Here is a 21,999-nt window from a genome sequence, read left to right on the forward strand (position 1 = left end):
AGATCAGAAAATATTATTCAGATAATCATAAGAAAGAGAAAATACATTTACTATTCATTAAGTGGAAGTGAACCATCATAAATGTCATTACCTTCATTGTCTTCACATTGAATAAGCTGAGGAGGATGAGGGAGAGGAGGGGTTGGTTGCTTTCTCAGAGTTGGCAGGAGCAGAACAGGTGGAGCAGGTTGCATGGGAGGCAAGAAACGCAGGCGCATTCCATGCAACTTGTATTGAAAAAAATCCATATATGAGCAGACCCAGGGAGCTCAAATTTGTGTTGTTCAAGGGTCAACTGTGTATCTGTGTAATTCTCATTGTACGTGAGAACACCATGTACTGAGGAAAGCAGATTTGAAATTAAATGTAAAGGAATAAACCTAATTGAAAAGGTATGGTGTAGGAAATGCTAAAATTTACTATTTCAATATAAAGTTTAATAATTATTCTAAAATACACAAATTTTGGGAAACTATGAAATATGTGTGTATACATTTAATTAATTCATCCATTTATTTGTTGGTGTCCATTAAGCAAATCTATTTGTGTCTATTATGTTTGATGTCATATTTCAAGCATCACAGTTATAATTGTGAGTAAAAGATGGGGAGGACTTTGTCCTCACAAAATTAAGAGTTTGTTGCTAAAAAAAAATACAAAGTTACTATTTGGTTGCTTATTATGTGCTAATTTGAGAAGAATTTGAAAGCTGCCTTTTTATTTGTACTGATAACATAATGAGTTTTATAATAATATTGAACATTAAATAATTTAAAGCATAGAATACAGAGCATGGGCATGCACACATATAACTTGGTGGTTTATAAAATGATTATTATCAGGATTTGATATATAGGGTTCCATGCATAACATATTGATGTTTTAATATAAGTTATCATGCATACTATTTTATTTGTATTTAAGTTTAGAAAATCAAGTATTTGAAGCATGAAAAATAAAATAGGAAATATTTCTGTTTATTTCTACAACTATCAATCTTTCTGTTACCATGCTGCTTTGATAGAAGTAAACAAAATGATTTATGTTTTCATGTTTATTTTGTATAATCTCAAGATGCATATTTACCAATTTCCTTTTTGAAATTTATTGTGATGATTCAGTGGTATCTTGTCTACTGAGAGTTTGACCCCTAATTTCACATCATCTGCAAAACATAGCTGCAGAAGTTGGGTTTTTCATTAAGAAATTGGAGAAATTAAGTCCTTTGTTAAAACATTTGTATAATGTTTGATATTGGTCTATAAATTTCTTGGCATGGCAACTGACATACAGTGACTGAAAAATAAATTTATTTGTACTTGTCTTTATGTTATTAAAAACAGAATTTAACACATAATGATTTGCTAATTAAATGGGATCATTTATGCCCACACTCGCAGAGCACCCTAAGTACTGAATAAATGAAATTTCCCTTGTTTGTTTATTCATAAAATCTCTATGTAATGTATTATGCTGCATTTGAGTCTTCCTCAGTGTTTAACAATTTATTTCTAGCTGTTTTTCTAATATTTTAATGAAGTTTTATATTTAATGCATTTACCAGATACAATAAGAGCTTTTCCCTTCAAAATAGGACCTTCCATTCCTCACCTTTCCTATTGATATTATTTCTGGTTGTGTAGTCTCAAACACTGTTTAATTTCCACGCAATTTTTTTGGATCAGACCAACTTCTAAAAAGGAAGCTCAGCTTCTCATAAGGAAGCTCATGACTATAGAAAAATTCAATCTATACACACAATTAGGAGTTTAAAATTATCCAGTCATGTGAGTTTTCAGAATTTGACTACCTTAATTTTGAATTAAACATTGAAAATATTTCACAACTTGACACGTAATAGGTTTAAATCCAGTGAACTTTATTATACTCCCTGAGAGTTATACAGTATTTTATTACAGAGAAATAAAATTTAATTATTATATTTTATCCTGTATACTACATACATGATACATATTAAACAAATTTTCATTTAATCAAATATTAATTTTTTATTCATACCACATATTATGACTTTGTGGAACATAAAAGATAAGTATGCCCCATAAAGAGCTCCACAGTTTTACAACAATGCATGGATTTCAATGTACAATAAAATAGTTATAGCGAAGTAATTTTTGGCAGCTATATAGTGATTAGCTCTGTGCCATCTATCTATCCATTCTTTTTTTTTTTTGCATGTAATTTTTCCTTTTTATTTTATTTATTTATTTATATCATACTTGAAGTTCTAGGGTATATGTGCACAACATGCAGGTTTGTTACATATGTATACATGTGCCATGTTGGTGTGCTGCACCCATTAACTCGTCATTTACATTAGATTCACTTTAAGTGTATCTCCTAATGCTATCCCTCCCCTCTCCCCCAACCCCACAACAGGCCCGGGTGTGTGATGTTCCCCTTCCTGTGTCCAAGTGATCTCATTGTTCAATTCCCACCTATGATTGAGAACATGCAGGGTTTGGTTTTCTGTTCTTGCAATAGTTTGCTGAAAATCATGGTTTCCAGCTGCATCCATGTCCCTACAAAGGACATGAACTCATCCTTTTTTTCCATTCTTTAAAGGATCCAGTTTTTTTTAGTGTTCCCATAGAAGATTGGACTGACCTTTACACAAATTTTGTTTGATGTTGAGATGGACACATGCCAAGATGTTATAAAAAGATGTGTTACTCACATATTGAAGCTTTTTGATAGTAGAGAAGACTCCTGTGTTAGTGAAAAAATGACTTCAACAAAGGAAAGAGCAAGCGGCTTTTGTGTGTGTGTGTGTATAATAGGTGGTGGGGCCTGAGTCAGAGTTCCCACACACTGGTTGGGTTTGTCTTGCTTGAATGTCCTTGTTGGTTCAAGGGATTGAGTTTCTGGTCTTTCTTAACAACTTGTCCAGATGTGAGACAAAAAGGTAAACAGCAGGATATAAAATTTATCAGGAATCAAACATCCAATATTAAGTTACATTATTTTCTACCCTTGATGTTTAAATTTGAACTTACTTAAGTAAGGCATTGAAGCACACAACTTGAAACCAGTAAGAAAGGTTAATGTTCTGTTGAATGCCATGTAATGGAGCCAATCATTTGGCATTTTGTGAAGGAGAATGTGTGTCTTGGTCACCATAAATGATGTCGTGAACTTTGAAGGGCATAAAGAGTTTGTTGTCAATGACTTGTGTTGTGACTTTAGAATGTGCAGAGATGTGTGTGGCTTTAATTTATATTTTTGGCTATCTGTTAGGGCAAGAAATTACCAGAGTTCTTTACCCTAAAGGAGCAACTTGAATAAAGAATTGTTGCCATTGGCTGGACCAGAACTCAGGCTATTAGCAATGGCCCAAGAGTCTATAAAATGTGAAGATGGAGTCTATTGTTGGTCAGGGAATTCTCTAACACTAAGATGACTGCCTGAAATTTAGCCAATATTTCTGACCCTTAGGTATTACCCTTAATGAGAGATATCCTGGTTAGGAGATGGAAGGCAGCAGTTCTCCAATGGCTTTCATCATGCATGATGATATCATTGTCATCCATACAGTATGCAGGACTCCAGTTTCTGTCCACTTAGTTTTCTCAAGTTGTTCTCCAGTCATTCTCCACGTGGCCTTCTATTGTTTCATTGCATCTAGCAAGGGAAGCAATTTCTAATTCTAGCTGGGATGAATATGCCAGAGGTCCTAGATTCTAGTCTATCATTTAAAGTACCACTTTCTCTTCCATAGCACATGAAAATCTTTCATGCTTTAGCATATTATGGGTTTAAATTCAGAAAGCTTTTTGTTTTTTTGAATCTGCCTCAGTTGCTGCCTCCATGACTCAGTCATAATGGGCAGCCAAGTATGGAAACCCATAGTCTCAAGACATGTAATAGCATCCATTCCCAGAAGAACGCAGCATGTAGCTATCAGATAGTGCTCTAATGGTATGTAGTGCGGGGCCAAGAAAGTCAGTTTTTGTATCAGAAGTCCATTGTTGGACGAGAGATTCCAGCAGACATGAGAGGAGATCACTAAAGCCTCTGTAAGAAAAATCTCTGAGGGACAGAGGAAGTCTAACAGGAATGTCTGTTGTACTGCAATTTGTACAGATTCTAGAGTTTTCTTTTTAGTAGCAGTCTCATTCTAAAATGACTGAGTTAGAAATATTAGCATAAATAGGCTTAATTGTAATTTCTAAATGGGGACTAGGTAGTTTTCAGAAAGCAAATGACTTACATAATATTGGGCTTGTTTAAATGTTGTGAGTTCTAAGGGGGTAAAAAATTATTTCTCACATATTTCTTAAAAGTAGCAAGAAATAATTTAACCAAATAAAGCCTAGAAATGTTTATTGAGGTGGCAGGACCATTTACTTTGGGTCAGTGGTTCATCAGGTTTTTTTGTTTTGTGTGTGTGTGAGGGAGAGAGAGCTCCTTTTTGAGTGTTTTTATGTCCTGAAAAAGTGCATAAAATGCATCATATATTTATAAGAGTCTTCCTTCATAAATTTCCAAATCTGTATCATTATAGTTACAGGCCTTTCCAGTGGCAAATGTTGCTTTATTGGGCTTATGAATTGAGTATAAATTAGCTCTCTGGCATGTTTATGAGCCATGACACTCAATGAAACCCAGCACATTTGTTGTTGTATGTTTTATAGTTATCAAATAGAGTGATTATGTCCTCTGGCCCTTTAAGAGTGGTAGAGTAAAACTTTTGGAGGTCGCTTTTCATAAGAGTCTATCTCATGGGTGAGCTATGGATGTTTTACCCTATAACTCTAATAGAGAGGTTCCTTTTTGGTGGAAGTGGTACTGAAGGCAGCAAAGGCTTTTTATAGGCTGCCAGTGAGCCTTTTGGTTTTAGGAGTGTAGAATTCAGCAAGCCAGATAGCAACTTCTCTTTCAAATCTAAGTGACCACCCAAGGGTTCATACTGCATAGGATATATTCTTTTCCCTGAGCACTTAATAGTATCACCCAGACATTTGGCTGAAACACACTACTAGTGGTCACAGGGCAAGAGTCCTTCCCATGACTTATGCTAAAATTGGTAACTACATCTTATGCTAAAATTGAGGAGCACAATTCAATCTAATACACCTGATAGGTCCATACAAATACACATGACTCAGAGCCACTATAAAAGGGGCCCTAATATCATATCACTGTGCCTAAATGTCAATCAAAATTTCCCACTTAAGTTAGCTAAATCAATAACAGAATCTTGGTCAAGCTGAGCAAATTCAGCAAACAGCAGCATAATTCAAAGTGCATGCTTGTGAATGGGCAATAGCAGAGCTAAAAAATACAAATAGCTACAGGAATCAGCCCAAAATGCATGCACAGTGGCAGGTAGCAGTGCCACATTGTAAGTCAAAGCAACAGAAGAAACACCACTGGTGGTGGTCATTGCCTAAGACACCCTGCTCATTATGCCAATTGCTTTGTGGTTTTCTCATGGAGAAACAGGGAGATCATGGGCCCTGAAAGATGTATCAGTCAAAAATTAAAAATGGAGTAAGATTTTATTTATAGTTACCTAATATTTTAAAATGATTCATACAGCTGCATGCTGGAAAGAGTTTTACTTTTATGTCTAATTGTATATATGGGTGAACATAATTAAAAACCAATACTTATACCTGCAAATTATTCTTGCCATGTGCTATGATCTGAATGTCGATTTATCTCTAAAATTCATGTTGGAACATAGTACCTGATATACTTTGCATTTGTGTCCCCACCTAAATCTCATGTCAAATAGAAATCTTCAATGTTGGGAGAGGGGCCTGGTTGAAGATAATTGGGTCACATGGCCAGATTTCCGCATTACTGTTCTCATAACAGTGAGTGAGTTCTCATGAGATCTGGTTGTTCAAAAATGTGTAGCCCCTCCCCTTTCTTTTTCTTCCTCCTGTTCCACCCGTGTAGGATGTGTCTGCTTCCTCTTCACCTTCTGCCATGAATGGAAATTTCCTGAGGTCTCCCCAACCATGTCTTCTATACAGCCTATGGAACTGTAAGTCAATTAAACTTCCTTTATTTACAAATTACCCAGTCTTGGATATTTCTTTATAGCTGTGCAAGAACAGACTAATTCAACACCCAGTGTAATATGATTGAAAGCATAGCCCTTCAGGGGGTGATTCAATCATGAAAGTTCTACCCTCTTGAAAGGATTGGTGCCCCTATAAAAGACCCTTGAGGGAACTTCTTTACCCCTTTTTGCCCTTTCACCATGTGAGGACACAGCAACAAGGTGCCATCTTGGAAGCAGAAAGCAAGGTCTCACCAGAAACCAAATCTGCTGGAAACTTGATCTTGGACTTCCCAACCTCTAGAACTGTAAGCCAAAAAGAATCAGTAGCTTATTAATCACCCAATCTAAGACATTTGTTATGGCAACCTAAATGGACTAAGGCAGCATGTAATGTAACACAATAACAGGTTTGATATGTTATTACATTTATAGTCCCAATTTTTAATCATATTGCATTAAACTCTAAGTCAGCGATAGTTGTAAAAGGCACATGCATATGACATTGAATAATTTTTCAGTTCATTCAGAAAAAAATAATTGAGATTGGAATTTATGTGAATTGACCAGGAAGTTGCATCAAAATTATCAAACAAATCAAAAATCTTAATTACTAAAGTCTTTATATCTCAAAAAATGTTTTTCTCAATTAAAAGTATTTCAGAATTTCAGCATTCTGCAGCTATCATTCCTTCATTCCAAGTATTCCATTTTTTTCTGTAATTTTTACTGCTTAAAAGTGTGAGTTATCAAATATTTTAATTCTTCCCCCAAAATTCTGATAATTACTAAATGTTCTTCCCATTGACAGAATTTATGTCTGTCTCTCTTGATTATGGGACTCTGTGAGTTCATAATCAATAGAACATGGTAGAAGTGAGGTTGTTTCAATTTCTCAGTATCTTCTACTTCTGATACATAGGTACAATAACTGTTGAAGCTATTAATTACAATGTAAATAGTCTTAATCCCCTTGGAGTATCATGCTGTGGGGGAAAGTTAGGCTAGCTACTTGGACAAGTCAATGTGGAGAGATGATTGTCCAGCACTCAACCGTTGTGTCATGTCAGCTAAAACATTAAAGCATACATAAGTGTCTCCATAGTTTCCCGTCCATATTCTAAGTAACAGATTCTGGCTTAAATAAATATTTGCTGTTGTTTTAAGCCACCACGTGTTTTGTCTGTTATAAAACAATCAATACTGGAACCAAATTTGGTGCTTGCAATTGGTGTAGTACCATAACAAAATTCTAAAACACTGGCTTCAGACAATTTATTTTATTTCCAGCTTTGGGTTATTGTGAATAAAATGATGTAGGAAGTAGGATTCTAAAATGCCTCCCTGTACAATATCCCCACCCACATTTCAGGGACTGTGATTATGAAGAGATTATCACCCTCAAGGTTTTGTAAGACTACAGGGTAAAAGGAATTTTACAGATATAATTAAAGTTACTAATCAGTTGATCTGGAGTTAACTAAAAGGAAGATGGTCTGGCTTTGCCTTATGTAGTCACATCCCCCGCTCCTCCACCTTTGTTTTTCTTTAAGTTCTGGGATATATGTGCTGAACTTGCAGGTTTGCTACATAGGTATACATATGTCATGGTGGTTTGCTGCACCTATCAATCAGTCATCTAGGTTTTAAGCCCCGCATGCACTAGGTATTGGTTCTAATGCTCTCACTCCCCCTTCTCCCAACCCCCCGACAGTCCTCAGTGTGATGTTCCCTTCCCTGTGTCCATATGTTCTCACTGTTCAACTCCCATGAGAACATGCAGTGTTTGGTTTTCTGTTCCTGTATTAGTTTGCTGAGGATGATGGTTTCTAGCTTCATCCCTGTGCTTGCAAAGGACATGAACTCGTTCTTTTCTATGGCTGCATAGTATTCCATGGTGCATATGTGCCACATTTTCTTTATTCAGTCTATCATTGATGGGCATTTGGGTTGGTGCCAAGTCTTTGCTATTGTAAGTAGTGCTGCAATAAACATACATGTGCATGTGTCTTTTTTCTTTTTCTTCTTTTTTTGAGACAGAGTCTCTCTCTGTCATCCAGGCTGGGGTGCAGTGGCAAGATCTCGGCTCACTGCAAACTGTGCCTCCTGGGTTCATGCCATTCTCCTGCCTCAGCCTCCCGAGTAGCTAGGATTACAGGCACCCACCACTATGCCCGGCTAATTTTTTTTGTATTTGTAGTAGAGACAGGGCTTCACCATGTTAGCCAGTATGCTCTTGATTTCCTGACCTCGTGATCCGCCCATCTTGGCCGTCCAAAGTGCTGGGATTACGACCGTGAGCCACCACACCTGGCTGCATGTGTCTTTATAGTAGAAAGATTTATAATCCTTTGGGTATATACCCAGGATTGAGATTGCGGGGTCAAATGGTATTTCTGCTTCTAGATCTTCATCACTGGACAGTACAGAAATGCAAATCAAAACCACAATGAGAGACCATCTCACGCCAGTTAGAATAGTGATCATTAAAAAGTCTGGAAACAACAGATGCTGGCGAGGATGTGGATAAACAGGAATGCTTTTACACTGTTGGTGTGAGTGTAAATTACTTCAACCGTTGTGGAAGACAGTGTGGCGATTTCTCAAGGCCCCTTTAAAGTACAGAGTTTCCTCTATCTGATAGCAGAGGAGAAAGTCATAGCATTTTAAGGGACTGGAAGGATTTGTCATACTATTAAGGCTTGAAGATGGACAGTTTTATATGCAAAGAGTGAAGAACAATCCCTAGATAAAAGACTCTGAGATAATAGCCAGCAAGAAAACTGAGGAGGGTATGCCTCTCTCTTATAACTGCACAGAAATGAAGACTATCAACAATCTGAATGAAACTGGAAGTAGATTTTTCCCTAGATATTTCACAAAGTAAATTATTACGGAATAGACTTTGATTTAAGCCTTGTGAGACACTAAGGAGAAAACAAAATCAAACCTGTTTGCACTTCTGACTTAGCGAGCTGTGAGATAATTCATGGGTGTTGTTTTAAGCTGCTCATTTTCAGATGATTTTTTTTTCACAGCAAGAGAAAACTAATATAAATTGTGTGCAAATTATTGGATACGTATTTTTGTAAAAATATATTTTCTTTTCTCTTGGGTAAAAAACTAGGAGTAGAATGACTACATGATTAGCTAGGACTATGTTTAGCTTCATGAAACAATGCCAAAATGTTTTCTGAAGTTATTGAATCATTTTTCGTTCCTACTACAAATGTGAGAATGAGTTAGAGCTCCATATTCTTGACAAAACTTTGAATTTTATATATATATATATTTTAGCCATTCTAGCTGGTAAGCATGTTACCTCATTCCTACTTTAATTTGAATGTCTCTGATAACTAATAATGTTAAGAATCTTTCTATGTGTTTATTGGTTATATATTCTTTTGTAAATACATGTTCAAAATATTTTGTCCATTTTTAGTTGATTTTTTCTGTATTGACTTTTTGAGTTATTTATGCCATCATGTATTCTGCAAAGTATGTCATGGTAAGATATGTGTGTGTGTGTGTGTGTGTGTGTATGTGGGATTCCCATCAAACATATATATGCTTGTGTGTGTAAATGTGTGTGTGTGTGTGTGTGTGTGTTTCCCCAACAGGTAGCTTACATTTTCATTTGCTTAAATATGTTTTTGAAAATCAAAAGTTTTAATTCTTACAAAGCCTTGTTAATAATTTTTTTAAATTTTTGTGCATGTTTTCTGTGTCTTGACTATAAATTTTTTCCCACTTATATTCCCTGAAGGCATTATTTAAGAAGAACTTGTAATAACCGTTTTGTAGCCATAGTGTTATACCCCTTTTACTTCGCATGGCTTTGAATCTACAAGGTCATATTTTGGAGGAAAGTCAGGATTGAAGAACAAGACGTTAGTATTTAACATATTTAAGTAATCAGTATATTATTTCAAATAGTTATTTTCATATTTCTAATTAAATGTAACCTTTTCAAAATAGAAAATTATTGCTGAGATAATATTCTCTGAATCCAATTAAAGTAAATTCAAATTAGCTCGCAAAATAATCACAATTTCAAGATCATAGTAACATACTAGTAAAAAGTAAGATAATTCTATCTTATTTTTAATCAACATCCTTATTTTTATTTTAAAAAGTGTTGAATAATTAGGGTTGAGAAATGTCCAATTTTACTTTTAATCTTTTCACTGTAACTTACCTCAAACCACATTGGTTATGCAATTTATACACTCCTCCACCCAAAAAACCCTCAAAAACCTTGGGTTGCCAATATAAAGGGAACTAAACATGCTCATTTGAGAATCACTTAAATGATGTTATCATTGTAGCTGCCAGGTTCAGGATCACCAGGTTGTAGATCTAAATTTTGACTACCCGCTAAAACATTTTAACTCACACTGGATTACCTGTATTTCTTGCATTGGCCATTGTGGATAGAAGAAGCCAAATGACTATGCTTCCAGCTAATTTACCCTTGCTTAAGATACATTAAATAATCTTCCATGTTTAATTTTTTAATACTTGCGGCTGTTCCGTATTTTCTTTTTAGTCTTCCCCTCTTTCTCTGTCTTCTCTGGTTTTAATTGAGCATTTTATTCATGATTCCATTTTCTCTTCTCTTTCATCATATTAATTACACATTTTAAAAATTTAGTAATTGCCCCAGAATTACTAAATTACTTCAGTAATATAGAGTTACAACTAACCTAAGTCCACTTTCAAATAACACTATACCACTCCAGAAGTAGTGCAGGTAACTTATAACAGTATATTCTCGATTTTTCTTCTCACCTGTTATAACATTATTGCCATTCATTTAGCTTATCCATGTGCTATAATTACTCAATATATTCTGGGTAGTATTAATTTAAAAATCTTTTATGTATTAGTTCATAATACAGGTATGTCTACTAAAGTCAACGTCCCTCAGATTTTGTTTTCTGAGGGTCTTTCTTCTCCACTTTTATAAATAATTTTACTGGATGCAGAATTCTAAGTTGATGTTTTCTTTCTTTCAATGTTTTAAATATTTCACTCCACTATCTTCATGCTTTCATGGGTTCTGACAATAAATCCAGTGGAATTCTCAGCCTTGATACTGTATAGATGGGTATTTTCCTCCCCCGTTGGTGCTATTCAAGACTTTTTCTTTATCCTTGGTTTACTGCAGTTGAATATGAAAAATCTGGTTGTGGATTTTTTTTTTTATTCTGTTGTGTAGTTCTCTCTAAACTTTCTGAATTTATTATTTGGTGCCTCTATTAATATTTTAAAAATATTTGCCATGGTTGCATCAAATATGTTGTCTGCCTTTTTTTCCCTTACTTGTCATTCTGGCATTCCCATTACATGAGGATAATTAGGCTTTTAGTGTGAATTCTCATCTTAATATGACTAGGAGTTGTTTCACACTGGGAAAGAGAACCTTTACAATGAAATCCTAAGGCTGGGTTTCAACTCAATATGCCTGGTGTCTTTGTAATAAAAGGTTAGAACACAGACAGGCATAACAGGAAAACCATGTGAAGAAACTGGAAGGTGGTCATCTAGAAGCCAAGGAGAGAGACGCTCAGAAGAAGGCAGTTCTGTGGATACCTTGACATCTAGTCTCCAGACCTGTGGGAAAATACATTTCTGTTTTTTTACGTCCCCTGCTCGGTGATACTTTTTAATAGAAACTTTGGTAAACTAATACAGTAACTATTTTAAAATACACTGAGCATATTCTCTGTAAACTGACTGGTCTTCTACAGGAAATTATGTTACCAAAGTGGTAAAAATAAAACTCAAAAATAAAAATGCAAGCAGAATTAATACATACACATACACACATACACAAACACACACACACACACACACACACACACACACACACACACAATGAAAGCTCTATAACAAATGGAATAATTAGAGCCTCCTCCTGAGAGAGAAGTAGGTTGACTGGCCCCCAGACGTAGATCTTCTTTCTTCATATAATCCTTGTAAGTCTCTAACGTCCAGTGTGATTTTGATATCAGCACGTGGCTTGCTGGAGTATGTTCTAAAAAGAGCAGCCAAATCGAATTTGTGTGTGTGCGTGTGCTTAATCAGCCCATTTGCTTTGCTGCTCTTTGAGCAGCTAGAGAATGCCCCATCTTGACAAGTTTCCCTTGTTGCTTTAATTTTTTTTTTTTTTTTGTCCTTTACCCTTCGGCTATAAAACATTCAAATTCATGTGGGGTTTGTTTGCTTCTGTTTGTGTGTATTTGTTTTTCCTTCAGGGATAGAACTGTGGAAAGGCCTGGTCTCTTGTTCTCTGCATGCTAGCAGCATGGCAAGCTGGGAATTTCCTACTGCAGTAATTCACCTCTCTTTTAAATTACCTATTTGTTGTAGACCTTTGTTGATGGATATACAACTTTGCTGACACCATCTTAGTATCTGGAACAGACTTCTTTGAGGTGCCCTCAGTATCCTGGCCAAGTAATGCTTGTGGCCACCCACTCATGGAAAAACAAACACAATGACGATTTTAACGTATTTTACTTGACAGTCTTGGTGCAATTTATTTTAAAAGCAAAAAAGAAAAATTTCAAACAAAAGTATGGTTAGAATTTCTTCAGGTAACTGAGGGGCACCGTGATGGTAGACAAATGTAAATGCCTTAGGAAATATATCAAAAAGGGCATCGTACACAATATTGTTGATGTAATTTGAAAAATCATGAAAATATTTGCATGAAATGTAAAAGCATTAGGTATATTCAACAACAACAACAACAACAAAATTAAGGCACATAGCCAGTCACAAAAACTCAATAAACCAATGCATTGTCTTTTTAGTCAGCTATTTATAGGCTATTTACAGCCATACTTCCATCTACTTTGGTTTACTTTCTAGGCACAGAAATTAGTAGGGTAATGAAGGGAATTTGAGGAAGAACATTGTATGTATCTTTTTTATTTCCACAAGGAAGATGAAACTTCTCTTTTTTAAGTCTCAGTTGATGGATGGGTAGTTCATTTTATGCCTGGTTTGACTTCTGTAGATTTGCGGATAATTTATATGACTTCAATGAATGGATTGACCGTTCATATTACTTAGATCAAAGATGTAAAACCTACATGAAATTGGATACTGACCTTGCCTTGGGTGGTTACATGCCCACACTTCCCTGCTTCTGATGAAAAAATAATAAAAATAAATCTTGGTAATCCTGTGGAAGAATTGTTTGGGGAAAGCAAACAGCATTATGGTTTATCCCAGTTTAGAGTGGCAGACCTTGATTTATTGCAAATCAATGCATATAACCCTAATAGATTAGTATAGGGCCGAAAGGGTTTGAATCACTTTTTAAATATTCTATGATATGTATTGACAAAGTGCTCCCCATCTATGTCGACAAATGTCTTGGGATGATGTTGCAGACTTCACTTTCCACATGGCCCAACTAGATGGTCAATTTTTGCATGTCCCGTCCACAGACATCACTGGAAAACCATGATCTAACATTAGTCAGAGCCACTTGATATATTTAATGAATGCCCAAGAATCAAAGATGGACTGAATAAGGTCTGAAGTCTCATTAACTGTGTTTTTAGTAACTTAGGAAATTTAACTGCAAATCTGAGTTAGCACAAGAGAAACTGAGGCTGATAACAATCGCTAGGTTCTAAAACCTGGCCCATTTGACAAGGTCAGTTACCAGATGAAGAAGTTTACACTGTTACATAGCTGCTGTGTGATGATAATATTAATGGCCTCAATTTTTACCCTTCCCTGTGTAGATATTTATCATTATAGATAACTTTCCACAGTTCTGCTTTTCTGACGTTGTACTCAGCCATGTAACTCTCTTTGTACAAAGGGATAATTGTAAATGTTATACCATAAGAAACTTTTTCAACTGTCCATTCGCTCTTCCTGAATTTTTCCATCTCTAAGAGAAGATGATGTCCAAACTAGGCTGATGAAAGAAGAGAAATGTATGGTTTAATTACCTCTATTGTCCTAGACAACAATGAGTAAAATGACACTTTCGTAGGGGAATACAACAATGACTAGAAAAGTTACCCAGCCAAACGAAGATAAATTTTCTACCTATAGCTTCATGAGCTAAACAAAAACATATAATTTTAAGCCACTGAAATGGGAGTGGTTTCTTATGCACCATTATGTGCAGAATATTAAATGTGTGGGTTCCCTCTCAATTGAAATATTTTGGTCACTGTGCATGCAGACTATCTATATCTAACTTAAAGTGTGTTACATTGGGAACTTTGGACATTATACTTCTTTCAACTATTCTACTTTTAAGTTTGCTCCTAAAAAACTTTATTTATATCTGTAATTTTCGTGGCATTTCCCTCTACTTGAGATATGGCCATACCCCTACTTGTAATCATTCGATTGTGTGTGGGAGAGAGATTATAAATAATAATCAGTGACTTTATAGAAGATTAGAACAATAACAAAGAATTTTGGGGACAATAAACCATAAATTGACTTACAATCTCACCAACCAGAAAATAAATGTATTGTTATTCTATTGTTTTATCTTTGTGTTTTTGTGCAGAGATAAAGATAAATTAATGATAAATTTTATTAATTTTGCTTAAAACATTTATTTATTAATTCAAGAAATCGATATTGAGGGCCTACTATGTACCAGGCATTGCTGGAGATACTGAATTCAAATGAAATCGTCTAAACAACTATATAACAGACTTTATTTACATTAGATTTTTGTCTAATGTAATTTCATAGAGAGTTTTGCATTTTTAGAAACATCTTATTCATATACAATTTTCAGGTTTACATTATTTATCTATGTGTGTATATATCATACTTTTTAACCAGACATTAACTGCAAATTACATATTTGGACATCATTTATATATTTAATTTCTATAAATAAAAATATAAAACATTCCTATATGTTAAGCTATTAGTACCCACAATTTCTAGGTCAGAACTACTTCACTCCTGGTGGACCTGACCAAATTGATCATTAACAGAGTTGGGTGTAAGGGGCATGAGTTAATTCAGTGGTTTAACCCAAAGCAACCAGGATTGAGTTCAAGCTGAAATAACTGAGAAGTATTCAGGGTTAATGAAGTAGAGTGAAGGATGATTCTCAAGCCCAAAGAACTTCAAAGAGCAAATCTGAACATTAGGACCCAAAGGGATCAAGATTGAGGTTCCAATAGTAGTATTGTACCAGAGATTCCATCCAGACATTTAGGGCCTTTTTCTATTTCTGCATTGATCAGAATCAGGTCTCAGACATGTGTATACCCAACAAAGAAAACCAACCATGTACTAGAGTTCTCCCTTTTCTCTGTTAAAACCACTCTAAAATTCAACTGGGTTGTTTTCCATTTCTATCTTGGTGACTGTTTCATTGATAAATCTTATCTAAGATTGTTATGACTGTTTATAGCATTAACAATCAAATAGGACCTCTTTGATATAATATTACTTGAACTAAAAGAGTTGATGTGTACTGATTGAGTTTTCTGGCTAAGGGAAGCAAATGCAAGATAAGTCAACCCTAAAATAACTACTGGCACTAATGACTAGTTTTCCTACTCGGATGCAGAATATTTTGATTGACATTACAGTCAATTCAATCACAAAATAGCTGTCAGCTGTTTTATGTTCCTGCTCATTCATGTAACCTGTGATATTTCATTTCCCTGTGGTATTTATAGCAAACAGAGTTCTTAAGCATTTGGTTCCTTATAATCAGTGAGAATATTGCAATTGGATTTTTGTAATCAGTGGTTAACAAAACCTGTTACAAAACAATTTAAAACATATTTTGCTCATTTTTGTGCATTAGGATTACCACTTCCTTCTGTATTTTCATTTAAAAGGGATTGAATAAAAAGCTAATGACATATTTCTCACAGTTTACCTCTATTGACGTTACAAATCCTGCTGTCAGTTTGACAGTAATCCTCCTTACCATAAATGATTCAAGGAACTGTGTATAACAGTAATATATTGCAGTAGACTTTAAATTCAAACATTTGCCTAAAATCTTTGTTTTTCTGGATGAGTAGGAAAGTTTTACAAGATGAAAATTAATGTGCTGAGGTCTGAGGCCCATAATATTGTGAGAAAGAACAAGGTCAGCCATATGAAATAACAAGGCAGAGATATATGATGAGACATTAAACTTGGCAGGGAAATAGACTACCTGAAATCTATGATGGTCAAAGGCAGCACTAGTAGAGACTGTTTTGTGACTGAAGGTCTTAGTAACTGAATTATTGAATCTAAACCAATTCTGAAAATACCAATGCGTCATACTGTGAAATTACTTTTCTAAAGTTATTGCAGGCAAGTTTCTGCTCTGTTAAAATTTAAACATAGCTTCCAGAAAAAGAAATCAGAAATATAAGTATATATATAGATATATAGCTCCCAAGTTTAATTCTCTGCTTAAGACACAGCTGGAAATTATAATTCTAGTTGGTTAAGGCCCACTGATACTAAATGCAAATAATTTATATTATTCCAAGAAATTGCAGAATAGTAAAAGCCTGTTAACTCCACTTGATTATATGTCATTGATAATATTTGTAAATTAACAAAGAATGAAATTATTGAGCTGAATGAAAACTAAAATATTCAATATTTAATTGATCACTTAGAGAGAAGGAAAATAAAGCGATCTATAATAGTTAGAGAAAAAAATAAATTGATTTATAAACGTGTTTCAAGAGTGGAGATACAGAAAGTGAGCTGTCATGCTTAATAGTACCAGCATCCTACATTTCTACTGGAAGATAGGACAAGCAATTAATATCAAGCACCTTGAATCAGCAAAATGCAATAGCTAGTAAAATTCCACTACGGTTAAATTTGAGACTCTGAGAATAAATTTCAAATTATGCATATTCAGAAATCCTAACATGATTATGACACTATATTTATTATATCAGTTATAGTGTGTGCATAATATGCTGCACAATCAACACCCTAAGTGACAATCTCCAGTCTACTGTCTTCTCCTGTAATCATAATCATAAGTTTATACAGGAAAACTTAAGAATATTATCAGTAATCCCTTCTATTATCCAAACCCAACCAGTTATATGACCTTAGGATTTGCTATCATGAGGCAAACATATTAAAATCTTCTAAATAACACTTCATTGACAACAAAGCACTCATACCTTCGAGAATTTTGGCTTCCCTCTTGTTCCATTAAAATTCAAAGCTATCTTTCAAAAATATTACTACTTCTCTCATTTCTCTTAAAATATACAAAACATTTATCACTTTTCTACCTTGAATCCAAGAGAATTCTCCAGTTAATCTTTTGATTCTATCTGTTCGTCCTTGCCCTCTCTGCAGTGTTTCTACTGGGAAATTTTTATTGCCATTTTACTGAATTATTTGTACAGTATATATCAAGGATATTGATCAGTTTTCCACCCTATATTTGCAATTTTAAAAAGTCATTCAATTTTAATTCTGTTTTCAATAATTTTGTTTTCTTTAAAATATTAAGACATCATTTTAAATGTTTGTCATGTCTACTTATACATATTTTTCATTAATTTTATGCCTTAAAATCCTTCACCAAAGATTAAATATTCTAATTCTTTTACATTTTATATATGCAAAAACATCTATTTTCACTGAATTGTGATGCCTCCTTTTATATTATTTAAAGATTGCCCCATATCAAGCACAGTTACTTAAATACAATAAATGGTTAACAAAATTCTTTGGTATTGAAATAAATTGGCTTGCCATTAAAGGTAACAGGAACTGAACAACATACAATTGTTTCTATTAATATTATATACAAATTGCTCTTATATTAAATTTGGGTTATGTTAGCCAACATTCTTTCAGTATGACAGGTTAAATATAACAGTAAAAATTTTAAAAAATGCAATAGAAAAAATATTTTTCCATTTATTAAAAGCTTTAAGTATTCCACTGTATGACAGTCATAATTTTTTATATTTTCTAAAAAATAAACCATTTATACTCTCTTAGTTGAAAATGGAAATAACTACATATTATGAACATAGAAATAAGGAATAAAAATAGTCCAAAATTATATTAGCTAGACTAAAAATGGGTTGTGAATCCTCATATTTGCAAACCTGCATTATCTTGGCATTTTGTTCTATACAGCATGTCATTGGTTTCCTCTGCATTCCATAGTTATTTAAATCAGAATATGAGATTTTAAAAATGTGTATTGAAATGGACTGATCTTACACGATGAAATAACACTTGTCAAGTAGTGCAAGACATTTATATCTGTGCTAGAGAGACCATCTGACTCTCATAAGTAATATTTGGTTATTTTCAATGAGCAGAAGAAAAATAATTACCCCTTTGATGTGTATTCTAAAAAAGACTTTCTGACCATTGTTTCTGTAGGCTATAAATACATTAATACATTGGGCAGACCAATATGCACCAGAAACTCTCAGCTATCTCAGCAAATAAAACATTGAAATGCCACAGACATCATTTCAATCCAATTTTCTAAGGGAATCAGTCCTTATGTACCCAGGGATCACCATGCCAATGATCCATAGAGATGATATTTCTAATACCTTAGAAGTCTGCTACTATAAGCCTTTTTCTCCCTATTAGTCATCTTATTGTCACCACATCCTAGACTTTTATATTGCCATTAAACTACCACCTCTCCATAATCAATTTCAAACATTCTTTTTCCCAAATACCACCTTCTGTATTTCCAGCTCACTCTCTCTAGCCTCCCAGCTCCAAAAATAATTTAACCATTTAGGGACATTGACCCATGGATCCAACTATCTTTCACCCAATCATATCCTCACTCAATCAATCGCAAGTTTACTCTTTTACTATTTTTTTGCCCAATCACATCTTCACTTTTCTCATTCCTCAGTTTGAATTTCATGATCAATCATTATCACTGTCATTCATACGATTCCACCCTAGTTTCTCAATCACTTTATGTTAGGCTTTTGATACAGCCTTATTTAAATGCAACATTCTACTTATATCTTGTCTGCCTCTGTGTAAGTGAAAGTGGTTGGAATGACACATTAACTCTACATATCCAGAACAATGCTGGCTGGTTGGTTTCACTTTAAATATATGATTCACTAACCACAAATGGACCCACAATACTTCATTCTATGTTTCCCTTGTCTATGTACCCTCCCGGTCTCCTACTAGAATACTGCTTTATCCTCGCTCTACAAAGTCGAGTAAATGTAAATAGAAAAGAACTTGTCTAGGTTTTCACTACTATCTCCACCAACAACTTTCACCTAATCATATCTACTACCTTCTCGTTCACTACTGTAGATACTCAGTGCCTTTGGATACGAACAACCCCTAATCGTATGCAATTAAGCTAATATCCCCTGAAAACTCAAGAATATTGCTGCAGCAATTCTCTTCTGTCTCTTTTATGTACAATTGATTTTTCCTCCCCTATTGAAATATTCCTCAAAGTATGTAATTTTACCCCATTAAAAAAATATATAAAATATATATATAATACATATATTATATATATATATATGTATATGTGTGTGTATATATATTGCTCCAGCTATGCTCCCACCTCAGAAGGATACCAGTCCTCAGGCAGACATCAGGCCCCAGGTGGACACTGATCTCAAGGTGCACACCAGGCTCCAAAATGACAATCAGCCCCAGAGGTACACCAAAGCCCTAGGTGTAAAACAGGCCCATGTCGAACTCCAGAGTCATGTGGACATTAGGCTGCAGGTAGACACCATGCCTTAAGTAGATACATAGGCTCCAGGTGGGCATTAGACCCAAGGTACACAGCCAGTTCCCAGGAGAACATCAGGCCCAGGTGAAAACGCAGGCCTTCGGCGCACATCCGGCCTGAAGTAGACACCCAGGCCCCAGGTTGAAACCCAAATCCCAGGTGATCACCAGGCCCCTGGTGGACACCAGGCCTTAGGTTAACAACGGGACCCAATAGGCCATCAGTCCACAGCTGGATACCAGTCCTCAGGTAAACACAAGGCCCCAAGTGAAACATAGGCCTAAGGTGGACACCAGGCCCTAGGTGAACACTCAGGTCTGAGGAGGACATCTAGCCCCTGGTGAACATCAGGCACAGGTGTCCAAGCAGGCCCTGGGTGGACATAACTGTGTACAGGTACAGAATTGACCTGTGGGGAGGATGAGGAGTCAGCAGTCCAGTGGGGTCCTTAGTAGGTCTTATGGCAGGTAGGGGCCGAGGGGATGGAAACTTAAAGAGGCAACCTCACTTCCTTGACGACAGACCTGAACAAAACTTAGAACTCTGGTAACCAGACACCCATATCCTAGAGCCAGCCTGGTAGCCAGCTTACTTGGTGGGAGATGTTCAGGAGAGCAAGATGTTCTTGGCCCACATTTCGAGGGTCCTGCTTCAGGAATGGAAAGAGTGACAGCCTTTTCCAATGATGCCTATGTAGCTCATTGCTCACCCCAGAGGCCTCTGGCCATTTACCAGGCCAGGTTTTACCAATGATCCCATCTGGGCCACATCTGCACATTGTCCCTGTCTGGCTGGAGATTCTGGAGCCCATCAAGGCACAGGCATATGGTGAGGTGGCCTGCAGTCTGGAAGACTTTGTGGGAGTCTTTCTTTGGGGGCTAGAATTCCTTTAAATTCAGTGAGGTTGTTTCCACGTTTGGAAATTCCAGTGGAAAGTGACTGTTGTTGATGACTCTTTCTCCTTTTTCAGCTCCTGCTCCATATACAGCAATACAGGAAATTCCAGTGCCAGCTGTTGAGCTAGTGCCAGCACCAGGGGAAGAGTTCCCTCCAGGGACAGCACTGGAACTAGAGGCAGCTCCAGAGCCTTCCTGCCCCTGCCCTGGTACAGCCAAGGACTAGCTCAAAGAGGAGCTGCCTGACATCATGGAACTTGCTGTAGCCACTGGCCTCAGTCCTGGAGCTGAAAGCATGGGTGGAACTAGCAGTGACAGAGTGGGGGTGGTCAGCAGAGCCCCAGCCAGCAGCTCCCATGCTGCTCCCAGTCGTGGGCACGGTAGGAGCCATGGAGACAGAGATCAGGGTGTGTAGCCTGGGTTTCTCTATCTCGCTGGAGAGAGGCTTCTCTCATTCAGCAGAGTTGCAGCCCTGCTGCGCAGGACCTGTTCATTCTGCTGGTGCTGGGGGTGTATATATGCTGGCAGGAGGTGATTGAGAGCAGGAAAAGGAGCCTGCGAGGAGGGGTTCCAGCAGCTCCTCCTGTTCCCAGAGGCGGCCTCCTCCTCCATGCATGGAGGTCTGCCCGCAACTGGGCATCTGGGCTGTTTGCCCCCGATCTGCTGCCAGGGATCGGATCTTCTTAACAGGCAGGCAGGGGTTCAGGGGACCAGGGGGCAGCTGCAAAGTGCACAGGAACCAAAGCTTCCAAACTCAGCACTTGTGCCCCGGGGTCTCTATGCTGCCACCTGCCTTAGGATTTGTTCATAGTATTAGAATTACAAGTTTATAGCTGGGCGTGGTGGCGGGCGCCTGTAGTCCCAGCTACTCGGGAGGCTGAGGCAGGAGAATGGCTTAAACCCTGGAGGCCGAGCTTGCAGTGAGCCAAGATCGCACCACTGAACTCCAGGCTGGGCGACAGAGCGAGACTGCATCTCAAAAAAAAAAAAAGAATTACAAGTTTATACAACGATGTTTAAATAAAGCTTGACTTTTTGAAACTTCATGCCTTCTTTAACTCCTTAGTGTTTGATGGTGTTTTTGAGGCTATCCTGAAAATCTCTGATAGCTGTGTCTTTTTGTTGTGGTTGTTTGTGTGATTGAATTACCATCAAATCAACTGTTATTGGAAACCTTTCAGGTATGGCTTTTAGAAAACCCTGACCTACTTTTGCCAGTTTTGACTCTCCGGTTTATTGTGGAAAGAGGGATCATGTACATTCATTTCTCCAGCAGATCAATCACGTTTTGACATCAAGGATTTGGCATCAGAGTTTCC

The 21,999-nt window shown here is 36.3% G+C and overlaps 1 pseudogene; it reads left to right on the plus strand.

Annotated features, from left to right (window-relative positions):
- Nucleotides 1-20,533: 20,533 nt before the first annotated feature.
- Nucleotides 20,534-21,513, plus strand: LOC105516461 (annotated as a pseudogene).
- Nucleotides 21,514-21,999: the final 486 nt, after the last annotated feature.

The sequence above is a fragment of the Colobus angolensis genome, unplaced genomic scaffold (genome assembly GCF_000951035.1).
Source record: "Colobus angolensis palliatus isolate OR3802 unplaced genomic scaffold, Cang.pa_1.0 Scaffold281, whole genome shotgun sequence".
Classification (NCBI taxonomy): Eukaryota; Metazoa; Chordata; class Mammalia; order Primates; family Cercopithecidae; genus Colobus; species Colobus angolensis.